This window comes from Mirounga angustirostris, unplaced genomic scaffold (genome assembly GCF_029215605.1).
Source record: "Mirounga angustirostris isolate CCGP_5_RB_7025 unplaced genomic scaffold, mMirAng1.0.hap1 SCAF_5, whole genome shotgun sequence".
NCBI lineage: Eukaryota > Metazoa > Chordata > Mammalia > Carnivora > Phocidae > Mirounga > Mirounga angustirostris.
In genome coordinates, this window is record NW_026991713.1 from 119,088,942 (window position 1) to 119,109,278 (window position 20,337).

Sequence of the window (20,337 nt, forward strand, 5' to 3'; positions counted from 1 at the left end):
CTCTCTCGCTGTGTCTCTCTATGTCAAATAAATAAATAAAATATTTTTTAAAAAATAAAATAAAAAATGTGATTTCAATGGCTTTGAAAATTGGTCTCATAGTTCTCTTGTTCTTAGTGACACTTGGTTTAACATTCTCTTTTTTTTCCTGGTGCCACAATCTTCCATTTATGGTGATAATTTCTCCAGCTCACTGGATTTTTAAAAATGTCTCACTGGGTTTTTCACTTTTAGCCACTCAGTCACCATCTTTCTGAAATACAGTCATTCAAAAGAATTAAGGTCATGTACAAGTGTGTTAATGGGAATCCTGTGAGTTGCCTATTCTGTTAGTATGAAGCTGGAGGCACATTATCTGAAAGCACTGGATTCATGATACCTGGAAGGTCTATAAATCAATGTGGTCCATCTTGCCTTGTTAAGACAGGTGGATCCCATTTGCACAGATGTTCTCTCTCTCTCTCTCTCTTCCTCTCTAAGAAGGAAATAAAATATATAGGCCCATTAATCTGCACAGGTCAGCCTCTTTGATAGGGCACATTCTTCGAAAAGGTAAAGTTGCAGTTCAAATGTGTATGATATACAAAAAGGGGGCAAAATGCTCAGTCCTTTCCACTTTCAGCAATTATAAAGATCTAAGTATTAATGAAGCAATAAGAATTGTTTATCTTAGGTTATCCTGAAATTTAAGAAAAGATAATGTATATTTCTAAAATTAATCCACTGGGCTTAATTTAGGTTTAAGAACTGGGCATAGATATAAGGCCTAAGATTAAATAATCACAAAGATTTAGATGACAACACATACTCTTATTTTTCTAAGGGAATATTTTGCATAAAATCTATGTTTGATATATATCATTGGAGTAGACACTGAGATTCCATTTCATATATTTAATATTTACATGTTCTTTTGAAGTATTTTCCAGTGAAGACACCAAAAACAAAAAAAAAGGCAATGCTAATGAACTATGGAAATAGCCCCTGATTTTATTAAAAAATATTAACAACTACAGAACCAGACTTGAAGATTGAGTTTTAAAACAAATGTGGTATTCACATAGACACATAGTATGCAAATTAATATTCCTTTTTGAATTAGTTTTTCTTATCAACCATTTCTCATCATCTCTCTTTTTAGAAGTTAAAATGTTTGTATGATGACAAGTGAGGAAAAGAGATTGGAGCTAAAGATATTTACAGGAACAGAACTGTTTCTAGTATTATTTTAAGCAGGAGAGTAAATATTGAATGAAGGGGTGGTGAGGCACCTCCTGCAGTCTGTTCTAACTGAATAGACACAGAAACAATAACTGGAAAGGACACTCATCTTCATAGAGGAAAAAAACCAGTGCCAGGCAGCTTTAGCTCACATTAACAGGTGCATAAAATACAAATGAAGTTTTATCATCACATCTGAAGGTAGGATCACAAATGAAATGACTCATTCATTATATGTTATTTATAAGCGTTTCCTGGATTTTTTTTTTCAAATTCAGAATTTTCAGGTGCACTTCTAAAAGTTTGTTGAAAACGGGAGGGGGTAGGGGGATGGGTTAGCGTCGTGATGGGTATTAAGGAGGGCACGTGCTGAATGGAGCACTGGGTGTTACACACAAACAATGAATCATGGAACACTACATCAAAAACTTATGATGTAATGTATGGTAATTAACATAACATAATAAAAAAAGTTTGTTGAAAGAGGAGTGATACAGCTTGGTGTGAGTTCACAGCTGTTTAATATCCCGGCACTTTCAAGGAATTCTGCTAATTGGTTCCAAAGCCAATTTAAATTGTCTTATCAAACCACAGGAACTCAAAATGTTGATTGGACTGAGGCAAGTCGCGTACAACTTCTATAAATCATGAAACGAATTCTTTCTCGAGGGATTCTGGACAGAGCTGTACGGTAACTGCTACAAATTTAAATATAGAGTTGTCAAGTGGAAACTAGCAGTTATTTGAGAAGAGGAAAAAAAGAGTGTTTAGAGCTTTGAAGAGTACCTCGAAAGGCATCTGGAAATATTCACACAAAGGGAAAAATGTTCATATAGAGTATATATAGAGATGTAGCAAGTTTGCCAACAGGGTTTCTGTGCTAGGGATTTTCAGGAGTTAGTCATAAATCATACTTTTTTCTTCTTTAACTTCTCTTTCCTCAAACTGGGTTATAAATATCCTGCGAAACCCGCGTTTCAAGGGGCATGGCTCAAATGTGTGCGCCTATAGGCTACATCTAGGGAGAATGAAGGGCGATCAAGCAATGAACTAAAATGCACGGGACTAGTGAGTATTACTGTAGCTTTTCCCTAGTGCTCTTTTCCAATAACAAAATGTTAGTGGCAGATAATTGCACTATAGGTTAGTACATGGCAAACAAATAGGGATTACATATATGTATTTAATAATACCTGAAAATAAAAATAAAGAAGGCAAATAAATACAATTCAGATGACCTTGTGAATGCTACACGAGTAAATCATGAAGATCAGCGAGCAAAACACTTGGACAAAGAGTTTGAAACAAAAGGAAAGTTTCTCAACTCACAAGATTAAAATTTTTATTTCCCTATAGAAGGAAATATCAGAAATAGTCATCTTCCTGAAACAGAACGTTCCAAACAGGAGTTGGAAAGAAACGACAGTATTTTAACACACGCTGCAATCTGAAATTTTGCTCGATCTTGCTGTTTTATAATTTTCCAATATTCTTTAAAGGTGGAAAATAAAATGAAGAGGGTTAGATATTTTGAGTGAAAGATTCTGATTTTAGTAATATGAATCAGACAGCAGTAAAGAAAATAACGTGAACATAGTGCCTCTCTAATTCTCCATAAAGGCTATAGCTGGAGGAGCAAGTGACATCGGAGTCTCTGTGGCGCAATCGGTTAGCGCGTTCGGCTGTTAACCGAAAGGTTGGTGGTTCGAGCCCACCCAGGGACGGCCCGGTCTTTTACCGGTTTGTCGCCGGAACTTTTGCACAATTCTTGGAGTTCAGACCTACGGACTACGCGGAGGTCGGTATCCAGGGTTTGAGGGGAAAGAAACCGCAGTTGTCACTTGGCCGCCCACCTTGCGTGTGGCTCTTCAGCTTCCGGGAGCGCTGGACGCTCCTCCCCCAATCGTCCCCGGCTCCCGACCCGCAGGTGGGCCCTTCCTGAACAACCCCTCACCCCCGGGTGGGGGAGAGGACCCAGCGCCTTAAAGCCCCCGCATCCTTTCACTTCTAGTCTCTCAGTTCCCAAACTCAGGCCGCTGAGCGCCCCAAGGGGCCCTGGTCCTCCTCGCTCGTTTCTGAAGCGCAGGCCGCACAGGTCCCTTCCGCGCCTCGCCGGGCTCCCGCGGGCACCCTGCGGCCCGGTGCGGGCGCCGAGCGCCGAGAGCGCGCAGAGGCCGGGCGGGCGGGCCCTTCAGCCGCGCGCGCCGCCGCGCCCGGGGCTCGAACCCGCCGCTGCCGCGCGCAGCTGCCCCCCCGAGGCTTCCGCGGCGGGACGGCGGCCCGGGCTGCTCGCGGCGTTCCGCGTCAGGACCCCTGAAATGTCAGAGGCCGCCTGCATGTATGTATTTAAAGGGTGCCAAATTCAAGCTGTACATTGATTTAAAACTCTTCACGTTTTTTTCACACTAATGTTGAATCGTGCAAAGTTTGTCTCTTCCCCGTCAGCGTAAACATGTACTCCCGTGTAGTGACTTAAACAGTGACTCTTTGTGGTATTGGTGAATTCAGAAATGTTTGTTATAAAGGCTTTGTATGGACACTATTTTAAGAGCATTTCTATATTATATTTTACTTTTTATACTAACGTGCCAGAATTTTATGGAGAATGGAATGGACCTGCAGCATTTCCCATCTATTCAGAAAGGAAGCAAACCTGTGTGTGTGTGTGTGTGTGTGTGTTTAAACAACTGCGTGATTGTGTTAAACTTAAAAAAAAAAAAGCATTATGAGACAGATTAAAAGTGAAACTGCTAACATATTTTGATTCAATAAGCATATGCCATTTATTTCACAAAATGCAAAACTCTCTCAAAATAGTTACTTTATCCTTCATTCTCTAAATATAGGCTGCCTTTGAGAAGTAATCATAGTTTCTTCATAATTATTGTCTTGGGTCTAGATTACAGAAATCTGAAAGATGGTTCTGGAGAAAAGTGATGTTTTATTCCTGCAAATGAATAGTTATGCTCTTCTTTGTATTTTCCTCCAGGTGTACATTGTTAATAAAGGCTAACATTTATTGTTTAGTCCTGGCCAGTCACTGCTCTGAGTGCTTTCATGGAGGAATGTGTGCGATCCTCACAACCCTTCCAGGTAGGTCCTATTGTTGCCACCCTGCAGATGAGTCCCCCCGGCCCCCCAAGCAAGGTGCAGTGGAGTATTTTGCCTGAATTTGCCGTTAGTCACTAGCATGGTACAGATTTGACCCAGGCAGTCAGGCTCCAAAGACCATGCTCCTCACTGCTGTACTACCTCCTCTAACATAAAGCTCCTTGATTAATTAGTTAATTTAAAACCAAAGGTGATATTTTTAATTAGCTTTTATGAAGTTTCATTAATATTTTGCTCCAAATCTCATGAAGGGAAAAAAAAAAAAAAAAACCACACTGAACATTCATAGAATCCTAAAGGGCACTGTTAAATTACACATTCATTGTGCTGCTTAATTTTACAAAATGAAAACTGTGTAGGAACATGAAATCTTAATGTGAAACGTATCTTTGGGAAACAGTTTGATAGTGTTTATGTGGAGAAGGCAAGATTAGAAATAAAGACAGGCTAGAATAGCCCAGGCAAAATATGGAAGAGGGATAGAAAGAAGAATAGATTCAAGCAGTGGGGCTAATCTAGAATCTAAGGGTTCTTGGACCCTAGGCTGATGTTTGGCATTTGGGGTACCTATTGAGACCTTGATTTCAGAACACCTTTGTGAGATAGTACCAAGTTTTGCACTGAACAGGTGCCTAGGTGGCAGTTTTAAATTTGATCCTAATTTTTTAAGTATGTTCTATCTCATCCTATTTCGGGGTTTAATAGGATTTAGAGGCCAGAAAATAAAAAGGAAGGATTAAATGAGAATGGAGGTGGGGCGAGGAGTGCAAAACTGCTCTCTAATGTAAGTAGTTGATTTTATTATGTGAGCAAGTGCTTAGCACATTTCCTTGTACTCACTGTTGCTTACAGATAAAACAGGTGGGAAGCATGTTAGGAAAATTGCTTAAATATTTATGGATGAATTGCCTTTGTAAAATTTTAATGTGTGTTGGTTATAGACATGGCAATGAATTCCATTTCTGGGGAGCATTATTTTGTTCTCAGTTTCTTGCTTGGTTCTGTAATACCAACCAAGCCCAGAAACGTGTCGAGATCATTTAGATCCTTAATTGAAGACTGAAGACCATTTTTTTTAATAAGATTTTTTATTTATTTAAGACAGAGAGAGCGAGAGAGAGAGCACGAGAGGGGGGAGGGTCAGAGGGAGAAGCAGACTCCCTGCTGAGCAGGGAGCCCGATGCGGGACTCATCCTGGGACTCCGGGATCATGACCTGAGCCGAAGGCAGTCGCAGACTGAAGACCATTTAAAAGGCTATGGCAAGCATCTGAGTATGTAAATATGTTCCGAATATTGTTAACAAACAGTAGTATATTTAAACTTCACATATAAAATCGGATGAAAGCTCACTAAAGTAATCCAATAAGTGAAACAAGTACTGTGGTCTACAAACTTATTAGAGGAGGTAATATTCATATAACTTCTAATAATTAATAATTTAAAATATTTTTTACATTGCAGCATTTCTTAGGATAATAGAGGTTAGGAGGAAGCCACATGGCTACCATGTCTCTGTTTTCATTTCTAACACCTGTGTCTGATGTCATACGATACAAGGGTTGGGGGGAAAAACTTCTAAACTGCCAAAGAAACACAAATGCCTTGTTTCTGCATACATAATACATCATAATGAGTAATGCTAACATGAATTTTAATTTTATTTCTCAGAATTTTGGTGGGCACAAGGCCTAACGTGTTCAATTTATAGCTATAACTGGCAGAGCAGGAATACATTGGTGGTAGAATAAACTGTGATACACTTAACTAGGAAATAGTTTAAGAACTTGAAACCTTTTCAATAATTAAGAATGTTAATTTTATCAAGTGCAGCATTTCATTTGTAGTGCTTCAGATTGAGCTCCTTTGGTAGTATCAGGACATTCTGTTTTTACATATTGAAAGTAAGTGTTGAACTTAAAAGAATGATGTGGGAATATATTTGTAAAATTGTAGTAAGTACCTTAATTTTGAGTTGTTTTCATAGCTTAAATTTTTCTTAATTTTCTTAATTTTCTTTCTTAAATTTAAGAAAAGTCATTAAAAATTCAACTGTTTAGACTCATATCCTTAAGAAAACTCTTAAAATAATTTTTTTTTTAAAACAAGGCTCCACACCCAGTATAGGGCTTGAACTCACAGACCTGAGATCAAGATTTGCATGCTCTACTGACTGAGTCAGCCAGGCACCCCTTAAAACATAATTTTACAGGAAATTCTTTGTAACTGACATCTTGACTAATAAATAAAGTAATTATCAACATCCCAGAAAAACTCCCCCCTTGTCCTTCTCCCAGTCATCAAAATATAACTTTTAAATTGTAAACATACAGATTATTAGCTTGCAGTGTGAATTTTAAGTTGCCATAGATCAGGAGTCAAAAATAAATTTACTACCAAACTCAGTCAGATGAGTATTTACACATGGAGACCAGGAGAAATAATAGAAATTGGAAATCACTTTTCCATGACTACTCACTTTTGTTCTAACCATCTATGATAAACTTGGCAAGAATAAATTTGTACTATTAAAGCAGAAAATACAGGAAATTTACTATTTATTTGAAGTTTTGAATTTTTTCTGTAAACAAAAACTGCTCCTACCCCACCTGTTTAAAAACATGAAACATGGAGCACCTGGCTGTCTCAGAAAGTGGAGCATGTGGCTCTTGATCTTGGGACTGTAAATTTGAAACCCAAGTTGGGGCTTACTTAAAAATAAAATTACTTAGGGGCACCTGGGTGGCTCAGTCGTTAAGCGTCTGCCTTTGGCTCAGGTCATGATCCCAGTGTCCTGGGATCGAGCCTCGCATCGAGCCCCGCATCGAGCCCGACATCGAGCCCCCCATCAGGCTCCCCGCTCCGCGGGAAGCCTGCTTCTCCCTCTTCCACTCGCCCTGCTTGTGTTCCCTCTCTCGCTGTGTCTCTGTCAAATAAATAAAGAAAATCTTTTAAAAAATAAAATAAATAAAATTACTTAAGAATAAAATCTTTAAGGGGCGCCTGGGTGGCTCAGTCGTTAGGCGTCTGCCTTCGGCTCAGGTCACGATCCCGGGGTCCTGGGATCCAGTCCCGCATCGGGCTCCCTGCTCAGCAGGAAGCCTGCTTCTCCCTCTCCCACTCCCCCTGCTTGTGTTCCCTCTCTCGCTGTGTCTCTCTCTGTCAAGTAAATAAATAAATAAAATCTTTAAAAAAAAAAAAAAAGAATAAAATCTTTAAAAACATGAAATAAAAACAACCTTGTAGAAATTATTATAGCTTTTAAATTAATTAAAATTTTATTTCTGAAAATAAATTTTAAACTTTAAAATCAAGATGAGATTTGAGTTTAAAAGGTGCAGTAAGAGGGGTGCCTGGGTGGCTCAGTTGGTTAAGCATCTGCCTTTGGCTCAGGTCACGATCTCCAGGTCCTCCAATCGAGCCTCACATCGGGCTCCCCCACTTGGGGGAGAGCCTGCTCCTCCCTCTCCCTCTGTCTGCCACTCCCCTCTGCTTGTGCTCTTTCTCTCGCTCTCTGTCAAATAAATAAATCTTAAAAAAAAAAAAAGTGGGGCGCCTGGGTGACTCAGTTGGTTAAGCAACTGCCTTCGGCTCAGGTCATGATTCCAGGGTCCTGGGATTGAGTCCCACATCGGGTTCCGGCTCAGCGGGGAGCCTGCTTCTCCCTCTGACCCTCTCCTCTCTCATGCTGTTTCTCTCTCGCTCGCTCTCCAATAAATAAATAAATAAAATCTTTAAAAAAAAAAAGTGTAGTAAGAGAAGATGACTCAGTAATTTTCCAAATAATATATTCTAAAATCTTAAGAATTTTAATCGAGAGTCCTCTGCTGGAGGAAAACAAATAGTCATCCTGTTATTTTGAAAGTATAAATAACTATAAAGGAAAATCTAATCTGTGTGAAAAAAAATGTTTGAAGTTGTGGAAAGTCTAATTTTTTATACCCCTAAGGAAAGGCATCCTAGGAAGGGTCAACATATAAGAATCCAGAGCAAAGTTTTACTTTCTTTTTTTAAAGGAAATTCTTCATTGTTATCAAAGTAGTGTATGCCTAAGGTTATAAATATCTGTAAAATTTAAGTACAGTGATATTTACTACATTATTTTTAATAGAAATCATAAATAAGATAAAATATGCAACACTAATGGAAGTAGTGAAATAAATTATGGTATGTTATTTAGATATTAGACTACTATATAGCCATTTACATAATATATTTCAGGAGATATGCCGTTAGGGGTGCCTGGGTGGCTCAGTCAGTTGGGCATCTGCCTTTGGCTCAGGTCATGATGCCGGAATCCTGGGATCAAGCAGCATCAGGCTCCCTGCTCAGTGGGGAGCCTGCTTCTCCCTCTCCCTCTCCCTGCTGCTCCCCCTGCTTATGCTCTTTCTCTCTCAAATAAATAAATAAAATCTTTTTAAAAAAGGAAATATGCCTTTGGACAATAGGTATAAAAAGCTAGATACAAAACTATCCAAAAGCATGATCCCAATTTTGTAATAAGACTGAATTACTTACATTAGTGATCTATAAATATTTCTTGATGGTGAATGAAATACACCAAAACAAGATTATCAGTGATGTTTTTCTTTTTTATACTTTACTTTCCAAATTATCTATAATAAACATGTATGATTTTTATTTGTTAGCTGACATTTTTATAACATAAAAATAATACCTGGGGACATCTGGGTGGCTCTGTCAGTTAAGCATCCAACTCTTGATTTCAGCTCAGGTCATGATCTCAGGGTCATGAGATCCTGAGATCTCACGGAGCCCCACATTGGGCTCTGCACTGAGTGTGGAGCCAGCTTAAGATTCTCTCTCCCTCCCCGCCTCTAAAAAAAAATTAAATAAAATTTAAAAATAATACCTGAATTCATACTATATATACAAGTTTGAATTCTACTTTTCTCTCTTAAAATTAACACTGAGGGAGAATAGGGAGCTTACATATAAACCTTTGTATATATGATCAAATGATTTTCAGCAAGAGTGCACAGATCATTCAAGGGAGAAAGCAGAGTCTTTTGAACAAATGGTATGGGGAATACTGGATTTCCACATGCAAAAGAATAAAGTTGAGTCCTTACTTTACATCGTATACAAAATCAAATACCTAAAAAAGATGGAAAATTACAAAACTCTTAGAAGAAAACATAGGGGGAAATCTTCATGACATTGGATTTGGCCATGATTTCACTGATATGACAGCAAGCACAGGCAACAAATTAAAAATAGATAAATTGGACTACTTCAGAATTAAAAACTTCTGTGCAAATGAACAACACTGTCAATTGAGTGAAAAGGCAGCCCATGGGTTGGGAGAAAATATTTGCAAATAGTATATCTGATAAAGGGTTAATAGCTAGAATATAGAAAGAACTTCTATAACTCAACAATTAAAAAACAACCCAATTAAAAAGTGGATAAAACACTCAAATAGACATTTAAGAAGCTGAATATCACTAATCACTTAGGGAAATGCAAATCAAATCCACAGTGAGATATCACCTCACCTGCATTAAGATGACTACCATTAAAAATAACAGAATAACCACAATGAGCAGAAAATAACAAGTGTTGACGAGGTCATGGAGAAATTGGAACCCATGTGTATTGCTGGTGGGAATGGAAGATGGTGCAGCCACTATGGAAAACAGTATGGTGGTTCCTCAAAAAATTAAACATAGAATTACCATAAGGTCCAGCAATTTTGCTTCTGGGTACATAAACAAAAGGATTGAAAACAGGATGTCAAAGAGGTATTTGTACACCCATGTTCATAGTAGAATTATTCATAGTAGCCAAAATGTGGAAGCACCCCAAGTGTCCATTGACAGATGAATGGATAAGCAAAATGTGCTATATACATATAATGGAATATTATTTTGCCTTGAAAAGGAGGGAAATTCTGACATCACAACAACATGGGTAAACCTTGAGGACTTTATGCTAAGTAAAATAAGCCTGCCACAAAAATACAAATATTGTATGATGCCACTTATATGATGTACCTAGAGTAGTCAAATTCAGAAACAAAGTACTGTGGATGGTGGTTGCCAGAGGCTGAGGGAAGGGGATAATGTGGCGCTGTGGTTTAATGGGTATAGAGTTTTAGTTCTGCAAAATGAAAAGAGTTCTGGAGACTGGTTGCACAACGATGTGCATGTACTTAACACGACTGTACACTTAAAATGATAAAGATGGCAAATTTCATGTTACGTATATTTTTACTGCAATTAAATTTTTAAAAATTATTTTGAGGGGATTTATTCCCCTCCTTATTTAAGATCTATTATAAAGTATATAAGCCATTAGAGTATTGATGCAAGGATAGATAAGTAAGCCAATGGAAACAGTTGAGAACCCAGAACCCTACTTAAGGATATTTAATTTTTTGAGAAGGTGGGCTCTGAAGGAAAGGGAGAGGATAATTCCCCACTCCTTAATTGTGTGCTGTGCATAGTGATTTTCTTCTAAAGAGTACAATATGGAAAGGGGTTGGGGGGGAGCGAGGAAAGAGTAACTTTACAGTGAAGAAACCTGACAAACACCACCTCAGCCAAGCAATCAAGGACAACATCAGTAGTGATATGTCATGTTGATAGTATGTACTCTTGACATGATGGCATTTCACCTCTGTGGTCTTCCTTCCCCAAACACATAATCCCAGTCTATTCATGATGAAAACATTAGACAAATTTCAATAAAGGCTAATCCTATAGAATACTTGACCAGTCCTTTCTCAAGACTCAGAATCCTCAAGAACAAGGAAAGTCTGAGAATCCAGGATCTCATCATTAAATTCAGTGTAGGTGAGGGACACCTGGGTGGCTCAGTTGGTTAAGCATCTCACTGTATTTCGGCTCAGGTCCTGATCTCAGGGTCGTGAGATTGAGCCTCAAGTCGGGCTTTGTGCTGGGCATGGAGCCTGCTTAAGATTCGCTCTCTCTCCCTCCCTCTCTGCCCCCCCACCTCCCTTCTCGCTCTCTCTAAAAAAAAAAAAAATAGGTGTAGGTGTAGATGGGGCTTCTCAGGTGTGTTTCCTTGAATATAGCTTCTCAGGTATGGGTCCTCTTGCTCTAAAGAACTATAAAAGAGATAAACTACTTGGGGCGCCTGGGTGGCTCAGTCGGTTAAGCGTCTGCCTTCGGCTCCGGTCATGATCCCAGGGTTCTGGGATCGAGCCCCACATCGGGCTCTCTGCTCAGTGGGGAGTCTGCTTCTCCCCCTGCTTGTTCTCTCTTTCTCTCTCTCGCAAATAAATAAAATCTTAAAAAAAAAAAAATGAGAGAGAGAGATGAATTACTTGCTCAACACTCACCCAACAACAATGAGGCAGGAAAAGGAAAATCTCAATAGCCCAAAGGGGGAAACAATAGACATGCACCGATGCATATAGTAACTTTGAAATCCAGCTGGGCACATGTTGCCAGTCCTTCGCTGTAGTCCAGCCCTGATCTGTGAAAATAGTTCCCGAGCCTCTTGCCTCTACCCTGAGTCATCCTTCCTTTTCCATAATAAATGGAAAGCCGGACAGTTTTCTGAGTCTGCTTACTCCCTATAGAAGTTTGAGGGCCCAGAGACCTCTTTTCATGATGAACTGTCTCTATCCCTTTCCGTCCAAATGGATTCAGTTCCTTTAAAAACATTGTGCATTTCATGTGGATCAACTCATAATCAACTCCATTCGGTAAAAGCCACACCTGCCTTCTTTCTGAAACAGGACTGTGTAATTGCTCTGGAACAACTTCCTTATGGTTCTTAGAAGGCCTGTTGTCTAGCTGCGAGGCATGTCCTCAGGATTTCTTCGAAGACTCTTTGTTCAGCTGAAAGGCTCTATGACACATCACCTAAAATCTTCCTGGGGTTTCACCAAAGTGTCTTCTAGTTCCATCCTTGATCTGAACTTTACACTCAGGCATGTTTTACTCTCTGTGTCCTGGATTTGATCTTGTTTTCCCTCTGAGTCCATTTCTTACCTTTAGATGCTTGCTTCATCTGGAGAGACAGCCCTGCTTTCAAAAAATCCATTAAATCCTGGTTCCCTTCTGTTCCCTCTCAATTCTGCTTGAAAACTATAATTCCTTTTTTGCTTATCTTCCCCGTCATGTATTTTTTCATGGGCGGCTAAAAACAAAACAAAACAATACAAAACAAAGCAAAGCAAAAACACTTGGAGCTTTCAGCAGTCTGCCTATAAATATCCTCAGCCAGACCTGTGAGTTCCTTAGGTACCTTTTCTATTTCCCGCCTTCTTGCAGGTGACAGTTTCACCACTGTGTTGTGTATGTGTTTGCACCACATACTGTTAATACACGATACCCAGGTCCCTTTCCTTCAGTCTCCACTAGCCATCTTGTCATTGTCTTTCAAGCCTTCACTAATGATCTCTTTAAGGAGCTCTGTCTTCTGTTTACCACTTGGTCCCAAAGTCAACGCCACATGTTTTTGCTTTGTGTTAAGGCAGACACCTTATTTGCAGATACCAAGTTCTGTTTCAGTGATCTATGGTTGCATAATAAAATTATGCACAAAAAAATTCAGTGGCTTAAAACAACTATTTTATTAGATCTCTTGATTCCCTGAGTTGACTGGGGCTCAGCTAAGCAATGCCTTTCCTGGTATTTCTTGGGGTGTCCACTTGTTTGCAGCCAGATTGGGGCTGGGACTAGATTTCTGGCACCTCAGACTCCTCCGCGTGGCCTCTTTCTCCACATGGGCCTGTCTCTCCAGTAGGGTAGCTCAAAGAGGGAGTGGAAGAAGCTAGGCTTTCTTAATGTCTAGGCACAGAAGTCTGAAAATGTTCTTATCTGCATTCTGCTGGTCAAAACACTTATGGGTTGTGCCCATATCCACAGGGAGGAGATGTAAGCCCCTCTTGTTGATGAGCACAGAGACATGTACATTGAGGGCATTGCAGAATTATTTGGGGTCTTCTTTGAGGACTTGCTACCACACCAGTCTTTTGATCTGTTACCTTTGTAGCCCCAGACTAACCAGCCGAGCTACTCACCACTACCTTGAGTCTGTATATATTCTTACCTTGGGCTGTGTCTCTCTCCATACAGAGGGTACCACCTGAATCAAACTCTGCCCATTGAAAGGCTTGGTCCTTGTTGCTGCCTCTCAGGGCCACTCCTGAGTGGGGCAGTAGTATAGTTGCTGTACATTTTTGGCTTGCACCCACATATTGAAGTGACGCATTGTGATAGGCTGCCTTTTTCCTCCTTTGTCATCTGGTCAGAAGAGACCTCCTCCCACCCTGACCCTTTTACCCCCGATATGGCCATAGATGTTGACTGAGGGAGATGCAACACTGGTGGATGAAATGGGGGTTTAGGTCACCTGACCATGTGGTTTGCTTATCTCCTTTCACCCTGATCCCAGATTTATCACTTCCTTTTACAGTGGATTGCTGCTGGGCCTGCTCAACCTTATAACCTTCTGAGTCTGCTAGGACCCAGCTCAGGACGGGCAATTCTGGTCTCACGATCACTGGATAACCTATGGTTAGGCATTCTGTTACCAGGGTTCAGGAGCATGTTCAAAGGTGGTTTTTGTTTTGTTTTTTGTTTTTTTGTTTTTAGATTTTATTTATGTATTTGAAAGGGAGAGAGGCCGAGGAGGAGGGAGAGGGACAAGCAGACTCCGTGCTGAGCATGAAGTCTGACTCAGGGCTCAATCTCTGACCCTGAGATCATGACCTGAGCCAAAACCAAGAGTTGGATGCTTAACTGATTGAGCCACCTGCTCGCCCCCAAAGGTGGTTTTTAAATGATGTGTAACTATTTGCTGCAGATAGCATGGCCTTGGTCCAGAATTGTAGGAGTCTGTATTGTGATTCTCATTTTTGGAACTGCCGTTAACCCCACAAGGCATCTTTTCTTACCAAACAAAGACACATCTAATACCACAGGGTATGTTGAGTCGTGTGGTCCGAAAGGTAAGACGGCTTGCCTTGCAGCCCGGACTTCCCACAGTGCCCTTTCCTGCTCTAGACCCTACTCAGAACTGGCAACCTTTCATGTCACCTAATAAATGGGTTGAAACAGTGTTCTTGAGTGTGACATCTGAGAGCTCAAGCAGGCATTTTGCTCTTTTCCTAGTGGTGGGAATTGTGAGATGCAACACTTTGCCAATTATTTTTGGAAGGGGTGCTTCAGACCATAGGATTCCTTGTAATTTTGCTCCTGTGGTGGCCCTGACTCTCTGTGGGCTTCATTTCCCACTCTCTGGATCACATGTGTATTACCAATGCCTCCAAAGTGCTTTTCCTTCTTTCTTATCTGGTCTCCCTGACACGATTTCATTGGTACAGCCGACCACCATGATGTTCTGCATATCTGGACAGTGCGGGTCCCCTCAGATCATATTATGACCAGGGGTGAGAGAATTAACCTAGCCCTGGTGCTCGACTGGAAACACATTCTTGTGTCTGTCCCACATAAATGCAAACTGCTTCTGACCATCCTTCCTGGTGAGATGACCATATGCTACACACTCGAGGCCATGGTACCATTGGGGCCACTACTTAATAGGTCATCCTCCAGGAATCATGTGGTTTCTGGAAAGGTCAGGCCAGTGAGTCAAATGCATCCTTTGGATGTTCAAGGATGGCAGTAATCTCTGCCATTCTCCTGGTGACATGATTTTGTTTTTGTTTACCAGCTAGGCTGGGGGTAGGAGGGGGTACTCTAAGAGTTTCTATGTGGCCTTTCCCAGAGGGTAGCTCATGCCCCACAGGCCAAGAAACCAATGTGCGGCTTTGTGCCAACTACTAAGTATATCCATTCCAATTATGCATTTATGCATTCAGCACTGCTGGGTGGTTCATGAAACCACAATGCCATTTATTACCTGTCTTGTGAAAGTGCCCACTCTAATGGGAGTGGAGGGTGGTGGGGATGGCATGGGGAGCATAATGACAGTTTAGGTCTTTGGGTATCAATGTTAATTCCAACTCTGTGTCCTTGAAATATCTGGGAATTCCTCTTTCTCCAGTGTACTATAATAAATGACTATGTCCCTGTGGGTTAGAAGGATTGGGAGAATCTTTATCATACATACTGGACATGAGTGACAGGAGTCTTCCTCCTGGGGCCCAGTCCATCCTTCAGTCAGTAGGTTTTCAGCCTGAGTAATGACTCAGATCCAGAAACTAGGCTGAGTACAGTAGTTTTTGATTGGGGTGGCTACTCTCAGCCTCCCAAAGATCCGTCCTTGACTCCTTTGATTGTACAGTTTGACCAATATGCTTATTGGCTGCTCATCCATCTTTTCCCTAAGGATGCTGTGTTCTATTAAGCATCTCCTTATCTCAGTGGGTCAGACCCCTACACCTTCAGTCTAACCTTGCCAGTCATTAAAATAATTGCCCACCATCTGCCCTCCATTACCTCAGGACTCTATCGCCCGATTGCTATCAGGGAAACCTGTTCTGTAAGAGCATTCCCAGTGTCAGCCCAAGAAGTCATTACACAAGACAGCAACGCTGACTTTCCTCGTGACATTGGTGCCCCTCATCCCAGTGCTTTCCCTGTTTATTAAACAGTATCCTCCAGGATCTGCCATAGGACATTGTTGGTGGGTAAGTTTTCTGGCTGGAAATAGTATAACCACTCTAGACCACTTTTCTGAACACTCTGAAACCTGTATTTTCTGGTTTGCTCTCGCATCTCTGACATTCCCTCCTCAATGACTGCAGCTGAGTTTCCTACCAGCTTTGGAGAGCAAGCCCAGCAGTGTTGGTTAGCATCCTCTCCCAGAGTGCTTGTTGGGTTGTAGGTCATAGGATTGTCAACATTGATCAGCTTTCCTTTATCCAGCTTTCTTCTCCACCTACTTTGATCCAATACCCTCAAGATCTGTCCCAGTTATACACTCCTGGCTTCTACTGGTATATGGTAGCTTCGTCCTGTGGGTCCTTTTGGGGACATAATCTCTTCTCTCCTTCAGCAGACTGGATTATGTTATGTCTTAACCCTTATTTTATTTGTCTGATGGCTAGGAGGGGAGGGGAGGTCTCTGAGGGGAATGCCTGTGGTCTTGCAAGGCAGAGGACTCTGCATTGTCTTCAAGCAAGGAAGGAGTGCTGGCCTCTTATGGGAGGGCCACTTCTGCAGACCCAGAGGCTGGGGAAAATGTAGGAAGTCAAGATGGATCCCCATCCCATGCCTTAGGGTCGGCTCTTTCCCAACAGATCCTAACTTTGGGTAGTAGATTGGCCTAGCTTGAGAATTCAACCTCTTTTGAAGCTCTGCTACTCTTTTTTTTTTTTTTTTAAGATTTTATTTATTTATTTGAGAGAGAGAGAATGAGAGAGAGAGAACACATGAGAGGGGATAGGGTCAGAGGACGAAGCAGACTCCCTGCCGAGCAGGGAGCCTGATGCGGGACTCGATCCAGGGACTCCAGAATCATGACCTGAGCCGAAGGCAGTCGCTTAACCAACTGAGCCACCCAGGCGCCCCTAAGCTCTGCTACTCTTGTAATGAGTCCTGGGCTTGACCCTCACCCTTTTCTTGTCTCTGCTCGTAGGAGATGAGAGTCTCTTTATATGGTACCAAAGAGACTGTCCGACTTTCATGCTCACCCTTAATTGGTGATTAGTTAACCTCCGCCTTTCATTGTCCTTCTCTGGTTCATCCATAGTTCTCAGAAGCAGCCAGTTTCATAATCCTTGTAATTACTACTTTCTCTAACTCTCAAATTCCTGAGATACTTCACTTGCCAGTGCATTCCCTCTCACCAGTATCCTACCTCCACTCACATGGTGAGCAGTTTAATAATTGCACCACTACCTCAGGCCAGAGGCTATCCATTCTCTGTCTATCACCACTGAAGGTCTTCATTGCCACCTGGCCAGTGGGTGATCCAGCTCCAAAATTTCATTTTAAAGCTTGCTTCCTAGGACCACTTCCAGTACTAGCTGTTGTAGTTCGGATGACCTTAGGAACCAGCGCTCTGAGATTTGCATGTGGAAGTTTACTGAGGAACGCTCTCAGGAATAGCTCCTTTGAGGGAACAAGAGAGTTTTGGGCAAAGAGAGAAGTTGAACTCTAGTGCAGTTACAGTAGCAGCCTCAGCTGATTCCACGGGGGACTCTGAGGCTGAGTAGCCTTTCAGAGATGTACCAAATCAAGGCATGGGGCACTGGGTCTTTGTCTCCTTGCACTGATCAGCCATTGGATATGGGCCGCCTTTGTTGGAGGGACATAAACTTAATGCGAGGCAGCTTCCTTTGGCTAAGGGTAATTCCAGAGGATGAATTCAACTGCGAACCAGCAGCAGCCAGTTCTCCCAGCAATAGCCTTGAACCCGAAGGGGGTCTGGTGGAGTGGGGTACAACAAGTCTGGGGATTTTTGTTTTGTCTTTTGTTTATTTTCCCTTTTATAGCTGTTATTTATTAATTCTTCCTGTTTTCCTTAAGTCATTGTTGTTTTGTTTTCTTTCTTTTTTAGTTACATGCTTGGTTCTTTTTTTCTTTTTAATTCCAATATAGTTAATATACAGTGTTATATTAATTATAGGTGTACAATATAGTGATTCAACACTTGCATACATCACCCAGTGCTCATTACGATGAGTGTTCTCTTAATCCCCTTCACCTATTTCACCCATCCCCCCGCCCACCTCCCCCCGGTAACTACCAGTTTATTCTCTGTATTCAGTCTGGTTTTTGTCTCTTTTTTTCTTTGTTTGTTTGTTCTGTTTCTTAAATTCCATATATGGGTGACATCATATGGTATTTGTCTTTGTCTGACTATTTTGCTCAACATTATACCCTCTAGATCCATCCATGTTGTTGCAAATAGCAAGATTCCATTCTTTTTTTATGGTTGAATAATATTCCATTATAGATACACCACATCTTCTTTATCCATTCATCTGTCAGTAGACACTTGGGTTGCTTACATAATGTGGCTAATGTAAATAATGCTGCAATAAACAAAGGGGTGCATATAGCTTCTTGAATTAGTGTTTTTGTATTCTTAGGGTAAATTCCCAGTTGTGGAATTACTGGATCATATGGTAATTCTATTTTTAATTTTTGAGGAACCTCCATACTGTTTTCCACAGCGGCTGCACCAGTTTGCATTCCCACCAATGGTGCACGAGGGCTCCTTTTTCTCCATATCCTCACCAACACTTGTTTCTTGCTATTCTGACAGATGTAGGGTGGTATCTCATTGTGGCTTTTATTTGCCTTTCCCTGATGATGAGTGATGTTGAGCACCTTTTCATATGTCTGTTGGCTATCTGTATATCTTCTCTGGAAAAATGTCTACTCTGCCCAATTTTAAATCAGATTATTTGTTTTGTCAGTGTTGAGTTGTATAACTTCTTTGTATATTTTGGACATTAACCCCTTATTAGATATATCATTTGCAAATGTCTTCTCCCATTCAATAGGATGTCTTTTTGTTTTGTTGATGGTTTCCTTTGCTGTGCAAAAGCCTTTTTTATTTTGATGTAGTTCCAATAGTTTATTTTTGCTTTTGTATCCCTTGCCTCAGGAGACATCTAGAAAAATGTAGCTACAGCTGATGTCAGAGAAATTACTGCCTATGCTCTCTTACAGGATTTTTATGGTCTCAGGTCTCACATTTAAGTCATTTTGAGTTTATTTTGTGTATGGTGTAAGAAAATGGTCTCAATTTCATTCTTCTGCATGTAGCTGTCCAGTTTTCCCAACACCATTTGTTGAAGAGACTGTTTTTTTCCCATTGCATATTCTTGCCTCCTTTGTCATAGATTAATTGACCATATAGTTGCAGGTTTATCTCTGGGCTCTCTATTCTGTTCTAATGAGCTATGTATTTTTGTGCCAGTACCATACTATTTTGATTACTACAGTTTTATAGTATATCTTGAAATCTGGGACTGTGAATCCTCCAAATTTGTTCTTCTTTTTCAAGATTGCTTTGGCTATTCAGGGTCTTTTGTGGTTCATACAAGTTTTAGTTTATTTGTTCTAGTTCGGTGAAAAATTACATGCTTGGTTCTTATATTTTTTTAAATACTGAAATCGTTTAGATCTAAACTTACCAAACAGAGACGAGTTCTCCTTTTCATTATTTTATTAATAATCTAATTATTTTTTTGTTTTTTGACTTAAAAATTTTTAGGTGAGGTTTAAAATTTTTTTCAAGTGGTGTTAATTTTATTAATTTATGGTTACATCACTATAGTCTGAGAACATGGCCAATATAGTGTCTACTTCTGTAGTTTATTAAAGTTTTCTTTGTTTCCCATTAAAGTTTTGTTTCTATTTTTTTCACATATGACAAGGAAGATATAAAATAATTGAATGTAATTGAATCTGACAAATACATTTGTATGTAATGAAATATATGGTATGCAGTACATAGAGACAAAGAAAGTCAGAGTATATACTTTTTCTTCTCTTTATATAACCAAAGGTTTTGGTGAACAAGAAATGAATATGACAACAGGGTGAAATGGTTTTCTTAGTCTCTTTTGAGTCCTCATACAATAGTGGAAAAGCAATCAGGATAATAAATTTCTATGGGTTTTTTTTTTCTGAAATGTTGACTGTTTACCAATAAATTTAAAAAATTATTTCTAGGGGCGCCTGGGTGGCTCAGTCAATTAGCTGTCTGCCTTTGGCTCAGGTCACGATCTCAGGGTCCTGGGATCGAGCCCTGCATTGGGCTCCCTGCTCAGCGGGGAGTCTGCTTCTCCTCCCTCTGCCCCTACCCCCTCATGCTCTCTAACAAATAAAAAAAGTCTTTAAAAAAGTATTTCTAAGTAAGTATTTAAAAACCAAGCAAGAGAGTTATTTTTGTACTAAGCATGAGGGTTTCTAAGGCAACGTTGGATTCTGATTGGCTGAGTCAAGGTAGAATGAAGCAGCACTCAAGTTTTGATTCTTAGATTTGAAGTTCTCATGTATTCACTTGGTTTTTGGCCTCAAAATAATAAGTAGTGTTGAAGAAAATTATATTGATTTTTGTCAGAAAGGAGATAGAGTGGATG

The 20,337-nt window shown here is 40.4% G+C and overlaps 1 long non-coding RNA gene and 1 other non-coding gene across 2 annotated transcripts in view; both read left to right on the forward strand.

Moving 5' to 3' along the window:
* Positions 1–2,871: 2,871 nt before the first annotated feature.
* TRNAN-GUU (transfer RNA asparagine (anticodon GUU)) lies at positions 2,872–2,945 on the forward strand. Its single transcript has one exon. It is a non-coding gene; the product is annotated as a tRNA-Asn (tRNA).
* A 181-nt stretch (positions 2,946–3,126) lies between these two features.
* Positions 3,127–20,337, forward strand: part of LOC135364347 (uncharacterized) — a 201,672-nt gene continuing 184,461 nt past the window's right edge. Inside the window, exons 1-2 of the long non-coding RNA XR_010411223.1 lie at positions 3,127–3,559; positions 4,211–4,314. This is a non-coding gene — a long non-coding RNA (uncharacterized LOC135364347). The remainder of the gene's footprint in view (positions 3,560–4,210; positions 4,315–20,337) is intronic.